The following is a 27453-nucleotide window of genomic DNA, read 5'->3' as shown; positions in this document are numbered from 1 at the left end:
TTCTGTGGTGTGCTGTGCCACAGTTTATTCAACCCGCTGCCTAGTCGTCGCCACGTGGGCTATTTCCAGTCTTTTGTAGCAGCATGGAACCTCACAAATACGCGATTTCATAGATGTGTGGGTATACTTTAAAAGAGTTCTCAGAGGGCGCCTGGGTGGCTCAGTTGGTTAAGCGACTGCCTTCGGCTCAGGTCATGATCCTGGAGTCCCGGGATCGAGTCCCGCATCGGGCTACGTGCTCGGCAGGGGGTCTGCTTCTCCCTCTGACCCTCCTCCCTCTCGTGCTCTCTGTCTCTCATTCTCTCTCTCGCAAATAAATACAATCTTAAAAAAAAAAAAATACTGATGTTTAGGGATGCCTGGGTGGCTCAGTTGGTTAGGCAACTGCCTTTGGCCCAGATCATGATCCCGGAGTCCTGGGATCGAGTCCCACGTGAGGGGTCTGCTTCTCCCTCTGACCCTCTTCCCTCTCGTGCTGTCTCTCATTCTCTCTCTCAAATAAATAAGTAAAATCTTTAAAAAAAATAAAATAAAAGAGTTCTCAGAAATAGGACTGCTGTGTGTGTAAGAATGAATTGGGAAGGGTTCAGCATTTTCGAGATAGATAAGTAGGCAGATAAACTCTGACTCAGATAACCGGAGCTTAGATAACTTGGCAATGATCTATTCCCGCTTTTGATAAAGCATCCGTAGCAAAACCAGTTGGGCCTCGGGCTCTTGCACGAACGTGTATGTCCATGGCGGGGCAAGTGGTGTTGGATCATTTCACACTTCCTTCTTGATACCCACCCTTTCTCGTCACCATGCACATCCTTCAGCCTCAAGGGTTATGCACTTAGATTTTCCAGGACATAAAGGAAGCAGGGAAGATGATAATTGTGGCCACACACTGAGCCCCTTCCCAGGGCCAGGGACCAGGCTGAGTGCTGTGTCTTTTTTTTTTTTTTTAAAGATTTTATTTATTTATTTATTTGACAGAGAGAGAGACAGCGAGAGAGGGAACACAAGCAGGGGGAATGGGAGGGGAGAAGCAGGCTTCCCGCGGAGCAGGGAGCCCGATGTGGGGCTCAATCCCAGGACCCTGGGATCATGACCTGAGCCGAAGGCAGACGCTTAATGACTGAGCCATCCAGGCGCCCCTGAGTGCTGTGTCTTATTGCTGACCCTTATTTTGGCCATACCAGGAACTCTTTGTATTCTTTTTACAGATGAGGAACCCAGACCTCAGTTTGCTCGAGAACCCCTCTAGGAAGTGGTAGATACAGAATTCGAAGTCAAGGTTGTCTGCCCCACAGCCCTGCCCTACTAGCCATGCCCCTGCCCCTCTTTGTTGGCATTCCCATCCTACCCCTAACAAGAACCTGGGAAAGACTGACTGGTCGGGATAGGTCCTGATGGTTAAAAACAGTACCCTTCAGCTTCTGGATGATTCTTTTAGACAATAGATCTGTGCTGCTCTTTTCATTCTGATATCAAATCAGGTTGGATTAACATCTGCCACATGGAAGGCATGAGGCTAGTTGCTGTAAGGAATACAGAAGGGTAAATCAGGACTCAAACCTGGACAAATTGAGGCCTGGTCTTGTAAAGCAATGTGTAAGCTGACTGGTTGACCTAAAAATAACTACTCCTGCCAGATAATTTGCTGAACTGACTTCCCAGAAGTGGGACTGTGTACATTAGAAAATAGTTATAAGATAAATACAATCCATCAAGACTGGGTTCTACTCCTTCCCAGGGCCCTCACACCACACGCTAAAGTAAACTCCAGGCCTAACAGCTTATTAAACATCTAAATCAAATCATGGAAAACCTAACAAAGAGTAGAGTCCTTGTTTCTATTATGGAGAATAACTTTATAAGAATTGAAGCTACAGAAAAAAATAATAAAGAAAAAGATTGATAGATAATAATGGAAAGTTTTAAAAAGAATTTAGATAAATGAGAAAACAATAAGATTATGTGTCAATGTGATAGATTATACAAAAATTTATAAAAGACGTTCTGAGTTTTATAATGAATAAGCATAACTTCTTAAATAAAAACTGCAGTCATGGTAACTTAAACTCAAGTTTAAAAAAGCTTATTCAAATAGGTAAGAAAACAATGCCTCCACCCCAAATACTGACCAAGAGACATGGACAGACACAACGAGATAACCTGCCTGATTGTATTAGTAAACTCCATGACAGGAGACAGGATAAAGTCAGGAGAGGAAAAAAAGTAAGAAAGTAATGAAGATGTCCAATGCGTTCATATCCTTTAACCTAGTTATCCCCCTGCTCAGAATATAATGTAAGGACAAATTTTAAGGATAGGGAAGCTAAATGTACAAGGAGCTCCATGATAATAGGGAAATGGTAAACTAAACCATAGTGTGTTTTTGCAATGGAATATTATTCAATCATTAATATAACCATTATGAAGACTTTGAGACCACGGGCTTATAAGCTAATGTCAAATGAAAACTGTAGAAGTTTGCCTACACAACTATTCCACTTCTGGAAAAGTAAGTTCTTACGATTAGGGCCTGGAAGTAAACACAGAGAAATGAAAAGATTCATGTTTGGATGACAAAATGGATTTTTTTAATTCAGAAATTTTAAGTTTTGGGACAAAATTTTTTTTTTCTAAAGATTTTATTTATTTGAGAGAGAGAAAGGAGAGCGCATGGGGGTGGGTGGGAGGGAAGGGCAGAGGGGGAGGGGGAGAGAATCTTGAGCCGAATCTACGCTGAGCATGGAGCCCCACATGGGTCTCCATCTCAAGACCCTGAGATCATGACCCTGATATGACTGGAGCTGAAAACAAGAGTCGGCACTTAACTGACTGAGCCATCCAGGTACCCCTGGACAAAAGTGATGTTTAAAGAAAAAAAGAAGAAAACAGAGGTGCTGGATTCTCTGGGTGTCTTGGTGGGTTATACCAACACTGTCTACACCAGCATTAGGCACTAGGCCAGATATGATGGTTGAGCCCCCGTCTCTGTAGCTGTGCCCAGACCCAACCTTGAGTTGGTGCCTTACACTCATAGAGCTCCTCTAGTCCCCTTTAGCCTTCTGCCCACCCCTCTCTGCCTCCTCTCATGCAGCACATCTGCTTGGACAACTCTCAGTGCTCAGCAGGGCTTCAGTCCTGCGTAGCACGGAAAAGCCCCAGGCACGGCCACTGCCTTCTCAGGCCCCTCTTGCCCTCTGTCTTGTGATGCAACAGAGCAACCCAGCTCATCTCAGCTTCCATATCCCATGCCCACAGGCTTCTATAACCCCTGTACCCACATTCCCACAACCCTTAACTGAAGTAACTCCAAATGAATGAAAAGAACTGGACTTTGTTACATCGAAGGTAATTACCCAAGAAACAGGAAGCTGTATTAAACTTTTATGATTTACCTTTTATATGACCAAATTGCTTTGTAAAAGGATGCATCTAGGTTAAAGTGTAAATTTAAAAGCCTTTGAATAAAGCCTAAGATAGAGGTAAAGGGGCATAGACGATTGACAGATATAATGCAAGAATGAGAAGTAACTGAATATGGATTGTAAGAGTCTGGGCGTTCTCTGGAAAGTGGTGCTGAACACGCTCAGTCAACTTGCAGTTGTCTGTACGAGCGAAAGGGCACAGAAGGTAGCTGTGATGTAAACCAGGGCATGATCCGGGAAAGGCTCTTATTTATAGAAGAGTGGGCCTGGGAGACCTGACTGCAGACTGCGCCACCCCCTCTTGTCTTTCAGCTCAGGAAATTCAGGGCTACCAGAGGCCCAGCCAGGATCAAATATGATCTTCTGCTGTCCAGTCCAGTCCTCTTTCCCCTTCTGGAATGCATTCTAGAAGGTTTCTTTCTGCCTTTATTTCTTTTTTGCAAAGTTAAAATAGTCACATGATTTAAAAATAAAAACAATACAAAAAGTTGTACATTGAAAAGCCTCCCTCCCACTTCTCTTATTAATTTCTTACATAATCCTAGGGTCTCTTTGCGAAAATATAAGCAAATCTAAAAATATTAAAATGCATTCTTATTTCCTGCTCTTTCTAACACAATCTATAGAGGAAATCTTTCCACAGCAATGCATAGAAACTTTCCATGTTCCGTTCTAAGATATTGCATGTAAGGATGTACCCTGGTATATTTAACTAGTTCCTATTTATGGATCCCTGGATGATTTCTAGTCTTCTGCTTTTACAACCTGTACCTGCCATAACTAACCTTGAACTGACGTCATTTGTAGGAATGTAGGTGTATTTGTGGGATAAATTCCCGGCAGTGCATTTGTGAGGTCAAAGGATAACTGCACGTGGAGTTTTGATAGATGTTGGCAAATTGCCTTTCATCAGGCTGTGTCATTTTTCAGTCCTATCAGTAGAAGTATGCTGATTTCCCCATAGTTAGAATTACTCCTTGCTGGAAATCTGTCTTTGCAGATTGTATTCTGTGTGGAATAATATTAAATTATGTTTCTTCTTTTGAGTAAATACCAGTTGGCATCAACCGAGGGGCATTAGTTCTGAGGCGTGCTGGGTAACCTGGGGAACCAGCCTCAACTTAAAAACTTGGCATACCCAATGTGTGATACATATTCCAGTGTATCAGTGTCTCTCACCCCAAATTAGCTCTTCCCTGAACTTCTCGTTGAGAAGCTATTGCTCAGAATAACCTTGGATGTTGAGCAATCAGGTGGTCAATTCTAATTTTATCCTCAAAGGGATTCTGTGGGACATGAAAGGTAGTTATTATGATTTCCACTTGACAGACATAGAAACTGAGGCAGAGAGCAGTGAGATAGCACTCTTTTACTGCCCCTTCCTCTCCTGGGGTGGGACTCAGATGGAAGATTGAGGTCTTGCTGAGCTGGAGAGCATTTCGAGGGGGCAGAGGTTCGTTGCCTCCTGCTGAGGAGATGTAGGTCATGCAGAGGGAATGGAGAGGAGTATACTGAAGGTTGGCTCTAGAATCCAGGCTTAAAAGAGAAAAAAGAAAAAAAGTTATCTTAGTTCAAGTCCTACTTTAAAACCTGGTCTTCTATGTCCTCAATGTTCTTTGGGGCCAGGGACTGAACCTCCTTCTCCTTCATATCTACCCAAACCTTGGATTTACAGCATCCAGAGCAAGAGTACAAATGCAAGATGCCAGCTTCCAGCCACCCCCTTCTCTTCCTTGGCCTCACTCTAACCTACATTTCTAGAGAGACAGAGGTTGTGGGAAGCCAGTAAGCAAGAAAGCACAAGTACAATCTATGTCATGGGATGGGATGGCCCAAGGATGGGCAGGGAGGGAGGTGTCCTAGAGCTGGGGTCTTGTTTTGTCATGGGAAGATACATGGAGTTGGCTGTAAGTGGGAACCATTCTTCTTCCTACAGTAATTCAAGTCTTCTGTCTTTTATGCTGAAGGCAGAGAGATCTGTAGACTCAGGCACAAAAGTGCTTCCCAGACTGCTGTTCAGGTCATTATGTTCCACCCAGATTCAGGGCTCAAAGATCCCTATGCAGTATGGTAATGCAAAATACACATCAACTGAGTAGTTGCATAAAAATAGAACTAAGTGCAAATACTTCCAAGAGAGTCAGGTTGCAGTGAGTCTCTTTGATTATCAGTCCTTCCCCACCTGAGAGTTTATTCAATTTCTTCTGTCCCTTCAGCTCTCCTAAATTGTCTCTGCTGTTATTTCCATTTCACGTGATTAGGGACTCCAGTCAGTAAACCAACCCCCAGTTGGCGCCAGAACCAGTATTACCAGGTTTTACTGCATTTGGTCAAATTTTCATAAGCTCCGTTTTGCTTTCTCACAGAATTCTGCAGTCAGAAGGAATTTAAAGCCTGGTGCTTGAATGCTGTAAGTAATCAAGGTCTCACAACTTTCTAAGGCAGCTGAGTCCACCTTTGAGCCACTCTGACTTCCAAAGGGTCTTTTTTAGGTTCAGCTGAGATCTTTCTTCTCCAATTTTCTAATCATTGGTCTGCATTTGACCCCTTGGGGTCCATGCAGAATATCTCCAGTTCCTTTCCCAGTTGACCACCGTGGCCCAGTTTACCACCACAATCCATCTGAGTTGTCCCTCTGGATCAGACGTCTCTAGTGTCTTCAGCTGCTCTCCATTATTCTCCTTAAGCGCTGTCTCCTAAACCCACATGCTGAGTTGTTAGTGTTTCAAGGGGCTCCAGCTGCATGGGCTGTTGGTGGATGGATAACCTGACATTCAGAAGAGAGGACTAAGCTGATAGATATAGATTTGAGAATCATTAGCTTGTGTAGGGGGTGAGCAAAACCTTAACAGTAGATAAGGTTGCCCAGGGAGGCTTCAAGGTGAAGAGAGGATGGAACCTGGGGGGAGATGGATTGTTCAAGGATGGGTGGACGAAGAGGAAGGAACATTGAAAGGACATGGAGAAGGAGTTGTTGGAGAGGCTGGGGAATTACTGGGGAGAGTGTTACTATGGAAACCCAGGGAGGAGAGAGTTTAAAGTGGGGGTAGCAGTGATGTCTAAGGCAGCAGAGCCCCAGGCATTTGGCAGGTGGAAAGAAGTGAGAGTGGGAACTAGAGAACAGAGGGTTGAAAATGGGAGGGGGGAAATAGAGTCAGTGAGCTGGGAAGGGAAGTGGGGACCTAAGAAAGGGGGGAGTCTAGGAAGATATATTTGTCTCTAGATTAGGAGAGACCTGAGCTTGTTCCAGTGCTAATGGGAAGGGACCAGGAGAGAAAGAGTGGGGTAAAGAGCAGACGGCAGGATGCCCAGTTTTTCCTTAACATAGTAGGTGTGGTCACTTACTGATGACCAATTGGAGGAACGGTAGAGTCTGAGAGTAAATACCAAGGTTTGGAATAGATTCCCCTGCTCCTAACAAAACGACATGTCTCCTGCTCGACTCTGAGTAGGGTCACAGCTCCTGCTGCTTCTCCACCCTGTCGATGAGGGTCATCCCTGTGGATCCCACTAGTGGCCTAAATGGGACCCCAGTTTATTACCTTTAACCTTGAGGGCAAATTGCTGATTAACATCTTAGTGTCCAAACTCTTCTATGGATGAGTCAGAACCTGAGGGACCACGGACTCTTCCAAGTGCTATAAAAGTATAAAAGTATTTACTACTGTAGCAACTGCATGAGGTAGGTACTATTATTATCTCCACAAGGAGACTGAGGCACAGAGAGGATAAATAACTTGCTCCAGGTCATTCAGCTGGTAAATGGGAGAGCAGAGCTAGGATTAGAATGCCAGGTATCTGGTTCCAGAGTCTAAGCTCTTACGTTTCTTCATTAAGAGAGGAAAAAAGTAATATACAGAGCAAAGGAGAGAAGGAAGCTAAAGAGAGGGTGAGGGTCCTGATGGTGTCTGAGTCCTGGTTCTAGTCCTCAAGGTCCAAACTTTCCTGGTTCCTGCTTTCTTGAGACTTACTTCTTCAGCTATGTCTTTGATGCTCTGAGGTACCCCAGTGTCATTTTAATAAAAGGTGAAACTGGAGAGATTCTCCTGGAGAGGCTGAGTTGTTTCTGGGAAACTGAAGTTTCATGTAGCCCTGATATCTGGGGATCTCTGAGGGGCAGGGTATGGTATTGACGCCAAGGAGGATTGTGTAGGATTCCCACTGTCTTGCTTGAAGAAGGCGATGTGGCAGTTGAGGTTACTGAGCCAGACCCGGCATGGGATTGTCTAGCTGCATTAGTCTCCCTTGTCCTAGACTTGTCATTCCTAGGTTTCCCCCATGCTCTGTCCCCTGGAGATCCTCGAGGATTCACCCACAGCCTGTCTGAGCTGGGACACTCTGGGTGTCAGTTTTTCTGTTGTCTTCCTCCCTCCCTTCTCCAGCCTGGGACCCACTAGCTACAGTCTCATCAGTGACCCACCACTTGCTCTCCCTATGCACCTGTCAGGCCATTTCCCAACCCTGAAGTGGCCCTACTATTTGTCTTCTCTGTGGGAATTCAGCTAGAGAAAATTCCACAGCCAGGCTGACTGGTTCTAGAACAAATTTATGATTTCCAACCTCAGCTGGGTTCTCAATGTTGCTACAAAATCTTTTTATGTCTCTATCAGTCAGTACTTTTCAGATACCCCATGCTGACAGCTCTGAGCTCCGGCCATGCTTCCTGAGCCCCCTCCCCCTCACTCTCTGTAATTTCTGTCTGCACGGCTGGGGCAGGGATGGGAGGCATACTGACTGAGTAGTTAATGAAGGTGACATGTGCTATGCCCAGAATATTGAAAGAAAGGAAATCAGAGGGCCCTCAAACCACAGTATGAAATTGGTGTCTGTGCTTCATATCAGAAATATACAAAGTCAATGAAAAGAGACGAGTTGGATCCCAGGCCTGGATTATGGTTTTAACATATCCAAAAAGAATGTGTCCATTTATAAGTGCCTTGGTCAGCCACGAAAGTCCAAGGAAAAGGGAGTCCCAGAGGCAATCCCTAGGATGAACCATTTCGGTCACTGAGCAGTTGCAACGGATCACACACACGCACACACACACACACTCACACACACTCACACACTCATTGAATCCCACTGGGACCCCAGTGAAAAGGAAAATATGGCACATTTGAGCTTCATAATGCAGCCACTGTGGCAACACAGGGAACAATGAAACCTCTACACGGCTCTCATCAACCTTTCTAAAACATTTGACACAATCTTTAGGACTGGGACTCTGCTGGCTAAGAAGCACATTTGGCCCTCCTTTGGCATTTGCTTTAGACAAGGTTCCATGATGTTGTTGACTCACAGATTTATATCTCTAGCCTTCTTGCTTGAACTTCAGACTTGTGTATCCTACTGTGTATACAACATCTACCCTTGAGTATTGAACAGCTATCTCAAATTCAAGAGGACCAAAACTTAATTCCTCCCTCTGCCTGAAACCTGCTTTATCTGTAGTCATTTCCATCTTGGTTGATGTTCATGGTGCAGCTAAAATTGTCCATCAGCATCTAATGAAGAAACCTCGGTGATCAGGAACTGTTATTGTTGTTGTTTTTTGGTTGCTTTTCCCACCATAGACTTACCCTGTGTTAGCTCTCTGGGTAGTAGCTATGTCTTTCAACCCTTCCTGGGCAGCCCCAAGACCTGGTGTCTCATCCTGGGGAGGGCCAGGTTGGGCTGGCCAGGACCTGAAGATCTTAGGGGAGGAAGCTCAAGGATCATCCCAGAAGCCTGGATTCTGTTAAGGCAGGAAAGCAGAGCTATCATCAACCAGAATGGCCTGGGTTCAAGTCCTGGTTTCACCACTTACTAGCTATGAGAACCAAGCAAGTTATTTACCTTCTAGAAGATTCAGATCCTCATCAGTAAAATGATGGTTTTAACAGTGTCAATGAGAGAGAGGAGTGTTAATTAAATGAGAATATAAATAGATACTGGTACATAGTGAAAGCTCAGTTAAGTACTGGTAGTTATTCTCTATCTTAGAATTTCCTGAGCTAGGAGTAAAGAAATGAAATAGGTCTGAGAGCCTAAAGAAATTCTTCTGAAATTCATAAAGAGCAATACATAAAATACTCATTGAAGAGTTGAGATGGAAAAAAATCATCTTCCCATAAATATTGGTGTATCATTTCATAGTTTTTCATATTATTCATCCCTTAATCAACACCCATTTATTGAATACTCACTATATGCCAGGCGCTGTTCTAAATGCTGGGGGAAAAAATCAGTGAACAAAGCAGGCAAAATCCCTGTTTTCTTGACTAAGCTTTGATGGGGGTCAGATATTAAACAAAATAAATAAGTTATATTTCAGGTTGGAAGGGTAAGGGTGATTCATTTGGAGTTTTAAATAGGGTGATCAGGGAAGGCACATAACCCTATGTTCTGACTTGGAGGAAGATATAAAAATACCTTAAAATACAGTCTCAGCCCTCTAGAAATGCACGATCTGGTCAAGGAGACAAGGCAGCATTCACATGTCAATCAGTGATGAAACAAACAAGGCATTATGTGAATGGCTGGTGGAGACAAGTAATGTTCTAGAAGGTCAGAGAAGCTGGAAAGCGGGGGAGGGATGCAGCCCAAGGACCCATTGGCAGAACTAGTCTGAAAAAGTTTCATGAAGGGAGTGGAATTTAGCTGGAAAACAGTGACACAAGTTTTCTTCCTGCCCTTGCTCCTGTCCCGTTTGTTGCTGGGAAGCATCTTGTGTTGCAATGGGTAGAAAAGAAACACAAAACTTGGCATTTTCCAGGAAGATGCTGTAATGAGAAGACATTATAACAGGAACAGAAAACTGTCACAGTGGCTTCAGTGGAAGTCCACGTGGCCAGTCAGAAAGGCTGGAGGAAGAACACAGCTTTCAGGGCAAGGCCAGGCTTTGAACTCAGTAGGAACCAAACTCCTGGACACTCACTAACAACCTCCACATCGAGGTGATTCCAACTCTTTGTAGCATGAAAATGTGAGCAGGCCACAGGTGGCCCTTGCTTACCTACCAGGAGCCGTCAGCAGGAGGGTCCTTCTGTGTCCTTCCTAAGTCTTTGAGCTTGTACCTGTTCCCGGTGGCTGTGGCCAAGTCCCACTATGGGTCTGTGTTAGAAAAGCCCCAAGGAGTACAGACACAAGCCTGGGGGTGGTAGCCAAGTGTAAAACGGGGCTTGAGAAGTGTGAGTTCTGGTACCCACAGAAGGAGAGAGGATGGGAAGAGACAAACCCAGGGACCATTCTGGAGGTAATCAAGGCCTGCTAATTGGGAGCATTGTTGGAGATGTCTGGTTACATTTCAAGGCAGGACAGTCTTTACTCTTCTGTCAGCTTGTGGTACATTTGTCCCTTAATAATCATTCTTCCTCATTCCCAGTTGGCTAAATACTAGTAATAACTAACACTTTTTAAGCACTTTCCACATGCCAGGTGCTGTGCTCTATTAGCATTTTCTCATTTGACACCTATAATGACCTTATGAAGTTTGCACTATCATTATACCCATTTTTCAGATGAGGACATAGGCTCAGAGAGATGTAGTGACTTGTTCAAGGCCACAGAGCTAGTAATGGAGGGAGCCAGGAAGAGAACCCAAGCCCATGTTTCTTCAAAGTCTAAGTTTGTTTGCTTATTTGTTTTTTTTTTTTTTTTTTAAGAAAAAGAAGAAGGTGGCTTCTTCTCCAAACCCAGCCCCACAATCCTGAGTTTCATTCCTGTCTTCCTTGAAATCCAACATGGAAGTCTTGCTCCCTGATTACAGTGGCCAGAGGCGGTGTCTTGGCCTCTCCACAGCCGTCTCTATCTGTTTCAACCCACTCCTCTTCAGTTCCTCGTAACATTGCAGATGTCCTTGTTCCCTACCCTCTTTGTCCTTCAATGAGCTTCATCCAAATTATGATCATTTTCTCTTTGGGGCCACTCATTCTAGATGAGCAACGCTTGCAAATGTGTACATGGATGTGATTTTTTATTGCATTTTTATTTTTTTAAGATTATTTATTTATTTATTTGACAGAGAGAGAGAATGAGTGTACAAGCAGGGGGATGAGTAGAGGAAGAGGGAGAAGCAGGCTCTCCACTGAGCAGGGAGCCCAATGTGGGATTCGATCCCAGGACGCTGGGATCATGACCTGAGCCAAAGGCAGACTTAACTGACTGAGCCACCCAGGCACCCCCATGGATGTGATTTGTGGGTTAGGATGAAAGAAGTGCATTCATTCAGTTCAACAGTTACAAAACACAAGTGGTATTTTTGCAGAGGAAATTAAAATAACAATTAGATACCATTTTCTCTATGGCAAAAACAAGAAAAGAATGACTATATACCTTGAGTAGATGAGGAACATAAATTTATATAATCTTTGTGGAGAGCAGTTCAACAATGTGTATCAAAAGTGTTCATACCCTAACATTTTCACATACTCTTCAATTTAGCAATTCTACTCATAGGAATTTCATTAAGAGTGACAGTGAAGATTTACAACTTGTTCATCACAGCAATTGCTTAGAATCAGTGAAAAAATTGCAAATGACCTACATGCTCAAGAGTAGGGGTTGGCTGAGTAAGTGAAGACACATCCCTCTATGAGATCACTCTGTAACCATTATGCTAATGTTATGTAAATCTCTTTATGGACAGTGAAAGATGTTTGTCGTACTGGGTGGCTTGGTCATTTGAGCATCTGGCTCTTGGTTTGGGTTTGGGTCATGATCTCAGGGTTGGGAGATGGAGCCCTAAGTCTGGCTCCACGCTCAGCACAGAGTCTACGTGAGATTCTTTCCTAAATGGTCCCCCTTTCTAAAAAAGTTATTAGTCGTTTTAAAATGAAATAATGAGTCAAAAAATTATCTTTTTCTTTTTTTAAAGATTTTATCCATTTATTTGAGAGAGAGAGAATGAGAGAGCACATGAGGGGGGGAGGGTCAGAGGGAGAAGCAGACTCCCTGCCGAGCAGGGAGCCCGATGCGGGACTCGATCCCGGGACTCCAGGATCATGACCTGAGCTGAAGGCAGTCGCCCAACCAACTGAGCCACCCAGGCGCCCCAAAAAATCATCTTTACTGGCAGCTAAATAATTATCACTGAACATGCTATTGTTGTGTAGACGATGAAGGGTATAAGAATGACCCCTCCCTCTCCCTTCCCCTCTGCTCCCCCCCCGCCTTGCATGCACGCATGCTCTCTCTCTCGAAATAAATAAATAAAATCTTTTAAAAATTAAAGCACTGTGTACAGTGTGTTATAATGAATATTTATGTATTTTTAAAGCTTTGAAAGATGCATATCAATTTATACACTAGTATCTTTGGATTTGAAATTTACATAAGATTTTCTATCTTCTTTTTACTTCTCCATATTTTCTGATTGTCCTATGATGACTGTAAATTAGTCGTGTAATTATAAGCCATTACAATTTGCATAAAATTGCGAGCAACATATTTTAGGCTTTGGGGATTCAAAAGTGAATAAGGGGAAGAGAACAAACATTTGTTGAAAGTTTCTAATGTGCCAGACACTGGACTGAGGTCTTTGCATAACTTAATTCACTTAACTTTCACCATAATTGCATGAGATATTATGGTGAATGGTCCCAGTTTGCAGATAAGGACACTGAGACTCACAGAAGATTAGAAATGGGCTCAAGGTCATACATCTATTGGGATTTCAAACCAGGTGTGACTCCAAAGCATTTATCATTATTCAAATAGATTTAAAGTTTTTCCATGACAGCACAGGAGCTTGCAGTCTGAGAGGAACTTAGCACCCACATACCCAAAGACTCCTGGCCCAGGCCATCACCAACCAGTGGCATCGGAACTGCATGACAGAGGGGCCGTGGAGACACAGAGATGTGGCCTCTGGCCACTGTAGCCAGGGAGCGAAATCTGACATGGACTCGAGGTCAGATTTCAGGAATTAGCAAATGGGGCTCGGGCTTTTCCAGAAGGTCAAAGCACGTGGTGTGATGGCAAGGAGGGGCAGGTGGGCACAGAGGAGGAGTCCTGGAGTCGCCGTGGAGAGGCTCCTGGTACCAGCAGTACTGGACTAGGGTTGTCTGGATGCGGGTTGCTGACTGATGTTTCCTGGTTGATCCCTTTGTACCTCATTTATTTTCTGGCAGGACAGCTTTTGTCTCATTGATTTTTACTCCTGGGTTTGTCTATTTGTTTGAAATCTTCTCATTTCTTTTTGATAAGTCTTTGTGCCCCATTGAGTACTGGTGAGTGTTTCTGCTTCACACTCATCGAAGAGCCACGTGAGGAGGAGGTTATCCTGTCTGTGGGACCAGGGAGAGGCTCCCAGAGGCAGGGTCCAGGCAGGGTCCTTGGTGTGCCACTCCATCTTCTCTGCTACCTGGAGGCCTCCAGGACACTGGAAGCATCAGAGAGGAAGAAAAGGAGAGAAGCAGAGGGCAGAGGGAGAGGCTGGGGGAAAACCTGCACAACTGGGGATGGGGCTGGACGGTGGGGGCAGAGCCCCAGGCCAGGCCTAGCAGGGCAAGCCTGGCATCTCCCTCTCTCTCTCCTCTGGCATTTGACCAACTAGGGATTCACTCGGGTTATATTTAAAAATATGCCTGAAAAATAGATGCAATTCATGATCCTGGATTGGATTTGGGATTGGAAAATAAAGTTTTAAAAAAAAATCTCTAGGAAGATTAGGGATATAAGTCAGTCATACATTAATTAGTTTTCTAAGCTTTCTTATTCTGTGGGGATAAGAGAAAAATAAAGGGAGATAGATTGTGAGTTAAGAGAATAAAAATAATTCTAAGAAGAAGAATTAAAAGGGGGATGAACCGCTTTTGCATTTCCCATACTGTTCACGTTTAAGAGATGTTGCCTGACTGGTCTCTGGAAATGTGAGATTTATGAGTTGCATAAAGAGCCTAACTTTTAGGTCCCTCCAGGATGTGGGATTCTGGGGGTCTCTGAACCTCTTTCTCATCTGTAGCACATTCCATCCCTCCTCTCCTTCCTGTTTGTCCTTCCTTCTGAACCCTGCCTCAGGAAACCCTCCTCTCTCTCTACCTTGCGCTCGCTCCTTCCTGGTGGGCTCCGCCTCCCCCTCCGAGGTGTTCCGTCAAGTGCTTTCTTCTGAATGACATCCACAGTCCTCCTGCATTGGAAGAGATCCTGCGGGCCTTGAAAGTTCTGGGCTTCACTTCAGACCCGAGGAATCAGCACCCGGAATCTGCATTTTAACAAACTCCCTTGGTGCTTCCTCTGCATCTGGGAGATGAGAAGCTCTTCTTCAGTGACCTCGGAGGTTACTCAGAACCTCTTTCCTGAATCTCCACCTCCTCTCCCTCCTTCTCTAATTGTAGTTGCCTTCCTCAAGGGTCTCATTGGCATGGAGATACTTGGTCTCGCATATAAACGGTCCGTTTGTGATGGGTGGTTTCTAGGGTCCGCCACAATACCTACTGATTATTTAGAACCAGACATGACAGGGAATGAGTTTGGAATTCTATACCACCTTTGAAACTTAAAAAAAAAAAAATCTTGGGAACAAAAGCCATGAATGATCTGGGGTCGTCTGTACAGTTATTGCTGAAATTGCTGGAGTGTTTAGTATTTGGAAATCCGATTCCAGAAACAAATTGGCTGTGCCATCAGTCATAAAATGATGCAGTCCTGAAAGGCTTGATGGGTCAGGACAAACAGGGACAAGGGAAGAGAATGGGGAGGCTTCGGGACTGCATGAACCAAGTGGAAATGTTTGGCCTTTGGGGCCAGGAGCATGCAAGGAGCAGCTGCTTCTCGTGAACTGGGCACCTGGGACTTGTTGAGGGAGAGACAAGGTCTCAGCCTGGCTGACCGACATTGAAACCACTTGTTGGAGGCATGGGTGCAGAGCTGGGAAGACAAGCACCCATCTGTCACATGGAGGGCTTTACTGATCTCTGACACTGGATATTCCCTCTTGCCCTGGTGCCAGGAATTAGGGGAGAGAGCACTCTGGGCCTGAGTCAGGGCCAGGGATGCCAGGCAAAGGCGGGGAAGGAGCCAAAGAAGATGACTCTGATACAAAGTCCTGCTGCTTGAGGTGGAAAATAAATCAAAGAGAAGGAATCAAGGTGGTTAGGATAGAAAGCATGCACATGCTTACCCCATCTATCTCTCCCATCAGGCATCTTTCTGAGCAAGGCCCGCAGTAGCTGCCCTGCCAGTCCTGGGAGGCAGGCTGGGCAGACGTTAGAGCCTTCTCAGTGTTCAACAGACCTGGGTTCAAGTCCCAGTTCTGCTACTTTGCTTATTAGTTGTATTACACTGGGAAGCCCAAGCTCTCTTTCAGCCTGCTTCTTTATCAGTAAAATGAGGATAACGAGAGTACCTAGCACACAGGGTTACTTGAATGAACTCACATGCGTAAGGTCTGCTCATGGTTGTCATTTGATAAATATTAGTTATTGTTGATATTGTTATTATTGCTACTAGTCAGGAGAGGAAGATCATCAGAGATGTTTGGCCCAAAATGATCAAACCTATCCCTAATCTCTTTCTCTATAGATTGGGATGAGTCTGTTATCAAGTATCTAAAGAGATGTCATCATTTCCTGACTCCTTTCAGTAAAAAGTGTTTCTTCTCTGCATTTTTCTTTTTTTTTTTTTAAAGATTTTTATTTATTTATTTGACAGAGAGAGACACAGCGAAAGAGGGAACACAAGCAGGGGGAGTGGGAGAGGGAGAAGCAGGCCTCCCGCGGAGCAGGGAGCCCGATGCGGGGCTTGATCCCAGACCCCGGGATCATCACCTGAGCCGAAGGCAGATGCTCAGTGACTGAGCCACCCAGGCGCCCTCTGCATTTCTTTTCTACAGATAGAGAACTGACAGGTTAGCACCATCTTAAACTTCACAGAGCTCACAGTCTGTCAGGGAAGAAAGAGGAGGTAATAAGTAATTTCATGACTGCCCAGGAGGAGTTCAAAAGGGGGAGGGCTTAACACATTGCAGTGAAGACAATGCTCCCCCAATGGCCCAAGCTGCTGCCCCCTTGACTCTCCCTTCCCAAAGCAACACCTAACAGACCAGTCCACTGATAAGTCACGGAGAAAAGGTTTATTACCAAGAAAAGGCTTTAAATGTATTTCTTTTAGTTTCTCTCAAATTTGAGGCTTGGTTTTAGGAAGTTGCTGTAACTTGAAAAATTTCATGCATAGCATAGATATCTGGCAAAGAGTTGTAAAATGTGTACTCATCCCATGTGTACTCGAATTATAAAGACACCTGTGATATACTAAAAAGAGCCCTGGTCTTGGGGAGAGGAAAGCTGGGTATATCCTGGTTCCATGTGCCGTATGACATTGGGCATACATAAACTACTCTGAGCCTTAGTTTCTTCATCTGCAAAATGGGATGAGGACATCTAACTCCCAGGGCGATGGAATGATTACATACGATTGTACTCAAGACAACTGCAAAATGATGAACAGATGGCATTGTTTATCTGCGAATCTAAGAACCAGAATTTTCCAGACAACAGAATGCTGAAAATAACAAAAACTAGTTCAAGTGTAAAAAACTAACATTTGAGTACTTACTGTGTCTAAGTGTAGTACACATATTTCATTTAATTCTCATAAATAACCAGTGCAATAGATCCTCTTAACTATCATTTCATGGATGAGAAACCCAAGGCACAGAGAAGTGAAGTAACTCAACCCGTATCCCCTGAACTGACAAGTGGCAAAACCTGAACACACCCCTGGGTCCTCTTTCTCAGTGTACTATACTGCGGGTGCACACATGCGTGATCTCCTTTAAAACGCACAGCAATCCTATGAGGGCTGTTTTATCATTTCTACTGAGCAGGTAAGGAAGCTAAGGCATTGAGAGAATAATGACTTTCTTAAGGTCACAAAGTTAAAAGTTGGAGTCAGGATTCAAACCCAGCAGCCTGACCTCGGGGGCTGTAATCCTAGCCATCACGCTAATGGAATTGTTCTAAAATTATTTGCGTAATCAATCACTTTCAAAAATCATGGTATTGGGATGCTAAAAGGAAGAGTCGCTATGGTGCAGAGTATAGGGCGATGGGGTAACCCACTGGGCTGTGAGTGACCCAGACGATGACCTCTGGGGATGTCACAGGGGTCACTCTGAGCAACAGAGGCAGAATGGAGCCAGCTGTGATGGAAATCACAGTGACGTTGCCGGGGGTGGGGGTGGGGGTGGGGGGTGGGGGGATGGCGCTGACCCATGTGGATCCAGTACATGCTTTGGTGGTGAATGAACATCTACGCTGAATTACCTTTGTGTAAATATGTATCATCAGTCCCCTCCCAAATCTGCAAAATGGAAAAAACAAGCCAAAGGGAAAACTCTGGAGGATGTGTGGAGGCTGCATCAAGTCTCTGCTCTGTCCGGGACTCCTTCAGGCTCCGGCCACCCAATTACAGTTCGCTCAATTTCCCCTTCACCTGCAGGTGGCAGCACGAGTGGAGTCCAAGAGAGTAACTTAGAGACCGAAGAAAACGGGCTTAGGTACAGAAACAAGATCCCATGAACTCCGACTTTGGATAAAACACGTCATTCATTTCAACCCCTGCAGTCTAGCTGAACTTGAAACTCCCCATGCTCAGGCCTCGTGGGCTCAGGGGAGCTGCTGTGCAGGGCAGGCGGGGAGGGCAGGTGCAGCATCCTCCGCCCCGCTGCGCCAGAGGCTCTTCGAGGTCCAGTGGGGCAGGGGCTCGAGCAATATCCTGCGAGGTTATCAATCCGTTGGCGGCCATACTGCAGCACTGGGCTGGTCCTTTGCCCTTCACAAGACCTTATATCACTGCATCCACTGCCACAGAGGATCCGCGCATGGTCAGCGGCCCTCCCACTTGCTGTCTCTCCGGGGGACTGCGCATGTCTGAGGGGTGGGCTGCTGTGGGCTCCACCGGTCTAGCTTCCCGCTTTGTGCAGGCCCCGGCCAGGGCAGAGGAATTGGTCCTGGCTCTGCTGGAGCCTGGGGACAGGAGGCTTTTCCCTTTAGACCAGACAGGGTGGTGGTGATTTTGTCCCACTTTCGTTGTGCAAGGACCTGTTCACCATCTCTTTCTATACCTTTTCTCCTCCCCTCAAATAAATACTCATCACGGGCAAACCAAAGGATTAGAGACTGACTGTGGCCTTCCACAGGAGTACTTACATTTGTAAGGAGAGAACTGGATACAGCTATGTCACAAATCATGGTTTCCTTTCAGGTATGTGGACAGGCTGTTGGGGGAGGTCTTTGGGGGCAGTAGGTTCTTTCTACGATTCCTTAAATTACATCTCATAACTTACCCAAGGCCAAACATATGTGGCTGAAAGGGAAGTCTGACTTTTTGGCAAACCTCCTTCTCTTGGGTGAAGCGTGGAGATGTGACCTTATTCATCTGAACAGCAATTTAGAATCTCAAGATAGAAAAAGCATAAAACTCAGAAACTTCTTTAATCAAAGCTGATCCTCTAGGAATTGCAATTGCTTTTATTCAGCTACAGGTTTGGGAGATACCCATTCCTCCCATGGACTTCTGATAGGTAAGTATTAATCCCTGGTGTTTGTAATTATGATAATTACTACATGTGAACATCGTAGCTGGCATCCATTGTTGTCTCCTGGTACTCTAGCACAAAGAATCATTAACTTAGTAGGTGGCACACTCCTATTAGTTCATCGGTGCCCCCCAAATGACAGCGGGTATAATTATTCTCCTGTAAAATTACTCCTCCCTCTACTTTCCCTACCTAAATTCGCCTTTCAGTGAGCTCAACCTTCCAGTGAAGATTTCTGCCTCTTCTCCTCTCCTCCTCACCTAAATTCTCCAGACTCCGCTCAAGCTTGACCACCCAGGAAACTGTCTAGATTATACATTATGAAATTTGATTATAGTTGATTAAACACATTGTTAAATATTGCCCTGACTTGTTCTCAGTTTTCTTTCTGAAAGTATAATCTTCTGAACTAGGCTGTGAGTATCAAGAGGGCAAGGACCATATTCATTAATCCTAGCTTTAATAAGGTATATTAATAAGATTAATAGGATGCTTAATAAATATTCATTTAATAGACAGGTATCAGGATGAAAGTTTATTGTTGAGAAACAGGAAAGTTCTTCCACTTCATCGTTTGATGAACGTTTCCTGAGTTTCAGCTCTGTGCTAAGACGCTGTGCTGGGCTGTGTCGAGGATATTAAATATGAGGAAGACAAAGTCCCACTCTAATTTGTAGGGAGATAATGCATTCACACAGCTCACCAGAAGACAGTGTAAATGCCTCAGACTGTTGGAAGCAAAGAGCCCTAAAGTTCAGCGGGGCAACAAGAGAGCTTGTGTGGCTGGCGGTCGAGGAAACTTCAGAGAAATAGCATCTGAGCAGGGCCTTTGAGTATAGGGAAGATTTCAGAAGGTGAAGATGCAGGCATAGAGAATGGTATAAGCAAAAGTATGGGGATGGGAAATAAGTACTAAAACTTGGGAAACCAAGCAACTCAGTTTGATTGCAGTAATATAATAAAAGTAACAATATCTGACATCTGTTAAGAGCCTACTGTATGCATGGTATTATGCTTTATGTACTTTATCTCATCCCATCCTTCCAATAACACATGAGGTATGTGCTGCTGATACTCCCATTTTATGGATGGGGAAACAGAGGCTCAGGTAATTTACCCAAGGCCTTATTAGCACTACTAGGTTGGGATCTGACTCTGAAGTCATGCTATTCCACCTGATATGTGTGGAAGGAAGTGAGAGACAAGATTGAGAGGGTTGTTGGCAGATGATTTTAAATTGTGCCTTGAATGTTAGAACTCAATTTGGTAAGTAATGGAGGGCTGCTGCTGATCATTGAACAGGTAAGCCACCCAATGAAAGTCAGCCTTTAGGAAGATTAGTATGGGGGTTGGAGGTAAGATGGATTGGAGGGAACAGAAACAGAGAAGGAAAGACCAAAGAAGGGGTGAAGGCAAGCAGAGGATAAAAACTCGAAGTCTGAGTGGAGCAGTGAGAATGGAACATTTGTTGCTGTGGAGACATCTTAGAAGTAGATTCTGTAGGGCTTGGTGACTTGGTGAAGTCGAGGGCAAAGGAAGGAGTGGACAGTGTCTCCAAGGCATCAAGCTGAGCCCCGAGGAAGTGGCAGCAACATGGGCAGGCAGGACCAGTTCAGCATGGCTCCCTTTGCTTGGTCAGTAGTGTTGGCGGAACTACAGTGGGCTATATTTTGGTGGTCATGTGTAACAGATGGGGGAGATGCTGGTCTGGAACACTGGAATGAGGTTAGGGGTGAGGGTATAGATTTGGGGATCCTTCACAGTGAAGCCAGGAGAGAGAGAGCCCACCCAGGCAGAGAGAGGAAAGAGAAGAGAGAGAGCCAAGGGAGGGGCCTAGACGGAAACCTGGGGAGGAACCGGAGAAAGACAAGTCACAGAGGGCAAAAGAGGGACTGGTCAGTGAGGAGGGAGACTGAGAGGACATCACAAAGGTCAATGCAGGGACTTTTCAAGGCAGAAGGATGGTCAGCAGCATCAAGTACTGTGGAAAGTCACAGAGGAAGAGGACTGAATTGCTTTGGCAATTAGGGGATCACTAGATCTAATGCTAGAGGATGACATACACATATTATGGCACGTGTATATGGTGGAATATTCTGCAGGCATTAAAAGCCAGGCTTTCTAAGAATAGGGATTTGGCAATGAACAGAATGTTAAAATATACTGGGGTGTTTTCCTGTGTTTTCTGCCAGGCACTCCTGGTTTTGTTGAGCTGAACAGAGTTACAGGCGTCACTGAGGACTAGAATGGGATTTGAAACGCTCGGTTGCTTGCTTTGGAAAGAGCTTGGAGCAATGTGCATGAAGGATCAGGGAAGATGAGGAAGAGGGCAAGAAGGGGTGAGAGGGACAGGTGGTGAAGAAAGCAGAAGAGCCCAGATAAGGCAGAGAGCTTATGACTGGGAGGGAGGACATGGCTTGAGTTGGTGAGATCTGGAGAAGACATAGAGGTCTGCTGATGTTTGCACTGATGTTTGCCATGTTTCAAAGAATGTGATTCCTTATGTGGTTTATTGGAAAAATTGAGGCAAAAATATAAATTTATTTTTAATGACTTCTTGGATATTATATTCCTCTTTTTTTTTTTAAAGGCATTTTGGGGCACCTGTTTGACTCTGTTGGTTAAATGTCTGACTCTTGGTTTTGGCTCAGGTCGTGATCTCAGGGTTGTGGGATCGAGCCCTGTGTTGGGCTCTGTGCCCAGTGGGCAGTCTGCTGGAGATTCTCTCTCCTTTACTGTCTCCCTCTACCCCTCCCCCTGTTTGCATTCTCTCTCTCTAAAATAAATAAATACATCTTAAAAAAAAAAGTTAAAAAAAGCATTTCATGGTGGAAAGTTTCCAAACATCCATACAAATAGAGAAAATAGTCTGATGCACCTAATTTACCCATCATTCAGCTTCACCAATTACTGGTACATGGCCAGTCTGTTTCACACGTATCCCACATGCTCCTCCCTTTCCATATCATCTATAAATATTCCAATAGCTAAGTCTAAAATAAATGTTCTTTGAACATAAACATAGTACCAATTTCACACTTAGAAACTACCAATAATTTCTTAGGTTAACAAATATAGAGTTCACAGTTTCTCAATTATAATATTTTTAAAGTTTATTTAAATTGGGATCCAAAGCCCACACATTGCAATTATTTACTCTAGCTCATGAATCTTGTTTAAACTGCAGGTTCTCCCTTCATCTCTTCTAATATTCCTTGAAAAAAAAATTTTTTTTTTTCTGATGAAATCCACTGTGTGGATTTTGCTGATGGTGTCCCATGGTGGTGTCATTTAACATGTTCTTCTGTCCCTCTATGTCCTGTAGATGAATAGTTTTGTGGTTTTTATTTTCTTCTTTACATCTTTCCACATTTTACAAGTTTTCTACCCATCACTCCTTACTTTTGTATTCAGAACTTAAGGAGTTAAAAAAAATGTTAAGATGGCTTTAGTAAAAATCTTTCTTAAAAGAATGGATTCAGAAATGAGGCATTGATGGGGCTCAGTTGCTTAAGCATCTGACTCTTGGTTTTGGCTTAGGTCGTGGCATCGAGCCCCGAGTCAGGCTCCGTGCTCAGTGTGGAGTCTTCTTGTCCCTCCCCCTCTGCTCCTCCCTCTGCTCATGCTCTCTCTCTCAAACACATAAATAAAATCTTAAAAAAAAAAAAGGAAATTAGGCATTGATGAAACAATGGTGAAATTCTAATAAAGTCTGTAGAAACATTAATTTCTTGGTTTTGATAATTGTACTATGGTTCTATAGGATGTTAATATTTGGGGTGGCTGGGTAAAGGGCATATCAGACTCTTTTCACAATATTTGCAACTTTTTTATAAGTCTGAATTTACTTCAAAATAACAGCACTAAAAATTTGAAAGAGGAATTTCAGTAGAGTGATAGAGATTGAAGCTAGTTTGTAGTGAATTAAGAAATAAAGGGAGACAGGAAAGAACATGTTGCAACATCTGGCTATTAAAAAATGTGAAGTTAGGAAGTAGCTCAAGGGAATAGCAAGATTACAATAGTTTTTAAATATTTTGTTTTTAAGACCAGAGGAGAGCGGTGCCTGTCAGTTGAGTGTCTAACTCTTGATTTCAGCTCAGCTCTTGACCTTGGGGTTGTGAGTTCAAGCCCTGAATTGGGCTCCACACTGGGCATGGAGCCTACTGAAAGAAAAAAAGAAAAGACTGGAGGAGACCTGAGATTTGGGGCAGGAAAGCCAAAGGAGTTTGAAGATAAAAAAGTAAAATCTTTTGTATATATTTAAAATTTTCTGTAATGAGTTTTTTTTTTTTAAGATTTTATTTGTTTGATAGAGAGAGTGAGAGAGCACAAGCAGGGGGAACAGTAGAGGGAGAGGGAGAAGCAGGCTCCCCGCCAAGCGGGGAGCCCAATGTGGGGCTTGATCGCAGGACCCTGGGACCATGACTCGAGCAAAAGGCAGATGCTTAACCATCTAAGCCACCCAGGAGTCCCTGTAGTAAGTTTTTTTTTAATAAATAAATTAATTGATGTTATAATGAAGGATAGGAGCCAGAGCAGAAATGGGTTTGCATGGACAAGGAAATAAAAACCTCACATCTTTCTCTGAAATAGGAGGAATCCAGGAGAGGATGGATGTAGCCAGAGAGAAATTCTCAGGTGGAGAGAAACAGTTGAGGCAGACTTTTTACTTAACAGGAAAATGAAAATGACATTCTCAGATGAGAGCGAGAGACACGGGGATGGAACTGAAGACTTGTCGATCCTAGAAAATTTTTGCAAGGCCTGGAAAGAAACAACATTAAGCCAATTCCAGATGGATAACCATGGGAGCAAGGAGGGCCCAGATGAAGTTGGGGAGTGGAAATACTTAGCAGGCCCTGTGGTACAGTTGTGATACTTTCTCTAGCAAAACTTGGCAGCCCCGGAGTGAGCAGATGGCAGGTGACCTAGACTGAGGGTTGGTGTTGGGAGCATTGGCAGGTAAAAGGGCCAAGGGGGCCAAGCATGTTAGCAAAGGCAGCACTGAATGGCTGGAGGCCAAGAGCTCTGTGGTAGACTTGCTTGTCCCTAGTCCCACGGGGTTACATCAATCATCATGCCTTCGACCTTGGTATGTAGAGTTCTTGGATATTCTTTGTTTAGCCAAGGGGGATAGTTGTTTTGGCAAAAGCCAAGTCATAAAATGACAGAGCCAGGGTTTACCTTGTTTGTAGGCTGCTCCACCTCTCGCAGCTCTGTTCTCTCTGGATGAGCCACTAGTGGGATGTTCATGGTTCCACAGAGATGAGTCTCCCTTCTCCTCTGTGGTTGCACTCACAGTCTGAGATTCTTGGCATTGATTATTTCCTCAAGTGAGGAGAATGGGCATTTCTGTCTAGCAATTTCCAGTTAATAGATTTGGTTCTTTGATTTCTCAGGTAGGTTCTGGGAACAAACTGAGCAATGACCCAGAAAAGCCACCCTCATTCCCTCCTCAGGTCGATGAGCAACCTATGGTGTTAGATGCACATGCCTTACCCTGCACCCACTGCTGCTGGCCCTCTCAGGAGGATGGCTTTGGCGAATCATTGCTCATGAGAAAGTGAAGAAATGGTAACTCAACACCAGGAATGCTTTTCTAAAAAGATGGTGTATTAATTTGTTAGGACTGCCATAATAAAGTACCACAAATTGGGTGGCCTTAATAACAGAAATCTATTGTCTCACAGTTTGGATGCTAGAAGTCCAAGATTAAGGTGTCAGTAGGGTTGGTTTCTTTTGAGCACTGTGAGGGAAGGGTCTGTTCCAGGCCTCTCTCCTTGGATTGTAGGCAGCTGTCATTTTCTTTCTTATGTGTGTCCATGCCAGAGCCCAAATTTCCTCCTTTTATAAGGACACTAGTCATATTAGATTAGGACCTACCTTAACAATCTCATCTTAACTTAATTATATCTGCAATGACCCTATTTCCAGATAAGGTCGCATTTTGAGGCACTAGGGGTTAGGATTTCAACATATGAATTTGGGGGCGGGCCCAATTCAAACCATATTGGGTTGGCACGGTGGTCTGCTGGTCCCTTCTTTGTCTCTTCTTTGCCACTTCTGTCCTGTAGGCCCTTATGACCCTCTGCCTGGGGTAGTGAAATTGCTTCACATGCATCCTCGTCTCCTGTCCCTCAACCCTGGTCCTCCTTGCATGTTGCTGTCAAATTCATCTTTCTAAAATTTCCACTTTTATCATGATTCCTGAGTATAAACCATCCATGGTTCATTACCTAAGGAAGTGGTCCCAAAGCCTTGCAGTTTGTTGGAATCATGTGGCAAGTTTAAAGGAATACAGGTTCCTGGGCTCTAGTCTCTGACATTCTGATTTATAAGGTCTGACTTTTTTTTAAGCTCCCCCGATGATTTTCATCATGAGATGCACCGACGTAGAGAACAGACTCAAACTCCCCACAATCTGACCCAATGTCATCATCCTCTAGGACCCTCTGTTCTACTTATTGGACCCCAATATATATCTTAAAGTTGGACCACTTGAGGAGGCCCTGCCTGCCCCTCCTTCTCCAGCCTGCTCTAGGTCTCAAGTTCCACCTTTTCTTTGGAGTCTCCCTACCACTCTGTTCCTCTGTTACCTCCCTGTTTTTGACCTCTGGTATCTTCCTGTCTGTTTTGGTCACTAGGCAGAGAGCTCTACCTTGTAAAGGTTCATAGATTACAAAACGTCAAGGCTGGGAGCACCCTAGAGACCAGATGTGTCTCAAAGGCCCTCAGGGTTCAGAGGAGGAAACTGAGGCCTCTACATGATTTGCTCAGGGTCACACAGTTCAGGGTGTGACTCCAAACAGAAGGACTGAATAAAACCCTTAGACTTCTTATCACTTCTCCTACCTCACACAGCCAGTCAATTGTCTTCTGGCAGGGGGAAAGCAAATGTGTTCTTGCAGAGGCTGAGCTGAAGAGGCTTTGGAGTTGAGGACTCAGAGCAGGGCACCTACTGAAAAGAGTGGAGTTAGGTGAGAGACCACATACCGAGCGGACTTCCCTCCCCTAGTATACTGTCATCAGAAATACCTGAAACAAAAAACTGGGTCACTTCTATCTGGAGAAACCGACCATTCTAGAAGGAAATACTGACAGAGAGGATTGATCAACAAAGTGGCTGGTTTCCAACAAGCCCCACCCATGCACACTGAGCTGTCCGTCAGCCTTTGGTCCTTCACTTTCACATGTGAATAAACAGTCACGATCACCAGAGACGCAAACAAACAAATGAAAAGCACAGGAAATAAGGAAGGTCCTATAGTCCAGAGAGGAGTACAAAAAAGGAAAACGGGTTTTATGTAAGGGACTGGGAGACGCAATAGCATAAGAGTTTTCAATAGCAAGTTGGAAATTGGAAGACAATGGAAGAATACCTTCAATATTCTATGGAAAGTAGTTTTTGACTTAGATTTCCTTCCCCAGACAAACCATCCCTCGAGTCTGAGAGTGGGCCAATTCAGACAGGCAAAATGCTTATATCTCCCGTGTATACTTTCTCAGGAAGATGGTGTAGGATATGAGCCCCTAAAACAATTAAACCAAGAAAGAGGAAGCCTGGGATTGAGGACATAAGGGATTTACACAAGAGACAAGACACCCAGGGTGATGGGGAACAACTAGGCAGCAGACTTCAAGAAGAAACAACCAGGGACGCCTGGGTGGCTCAGATGGTTAAGCATCTGCCTTCGGCTCAGGTCATGATCCCAGGGTCCTGGGATCGAGCCCCACATCGGGCTCTGTGCTCAGCAGGGAGCCTGCTTCTCCCTCTCCCTCTGCCTGCCTGTCTGCCTACTTGTGATCTCTCTCTCTCTGTCAAATAAATAAATAAAATCTTTAAAAAAGAAGAAGAAGAAGAAGAAGAAGAAGAAGAAGAAGAAGAAGAAGAAGAAGGAAGAAGAAGAAGGAAGAAGGAAGAAGGAAGAAGAAGAAGAAGAAGAAGAAGAAGAAGAAGAAGAAGAAGAAGAAGAAGAAACAACCAGACAGAAGCAGAGGGTATAGGGCTTCAGGAGGAGAGAAAATAAAAGAATTGATGGATCATCGCATACATTTGACTATGTATAGGCTGTGACAGAATATGGAAGACTTACCCACAGGAAGGAAGAGACTGATGGTGAAAACACAGGTAGGAGGACAGAGGGCAGCAAGGAAGGATGTAGCCAAGAAAAGAACTGAGCTGATAAGACTCTCAATGTACTTAGCTGTGTTGAGAGGAGGTTTATAGCTCTATGTGAGAATTTGGGGGATGAAATTGGGACATAGAAAGATAAGGCAATTATCTAATCCAGGAAAAACAGAAAGCTGTACCAGAAAGGAAGTGTTATCGTGGCACATTATATGACTCAGCTGTGAACAATATTATAGATCAGTGATAACATAAATAATATAGATTTAAACAAAAATTGAACTATAACTATATTGTAAAGATTAGGGCATGATAAATGTATGTGTATTTGTGTATGTGAGCCAGTTATTACACTGTTGTGTCTCAGCTTCAAACCCATCCTT

The sequence above is a fragment of the Mirounga angustirostris genome, unplaced genomic scaffold (genome assembly GCF_029215605.1).
Source record: "Mirounga angustirostris isolate CCGP_5_RB_7025 unplaced genomic scaffold, mMirAng1.0.hap1 SCAF_10, whole genome shotgun sequence".
In the NCBI taxonomy this organism is placed as follows: domain Eukaryota; kingdom Metazoa; phylum Chordata; class Mammalia; order Carnivora; family Phocidae; genus Mirounga; species Mirounga angustirostris.
This window is presented reverse-complemented; position numbering follows the sequence as displayed.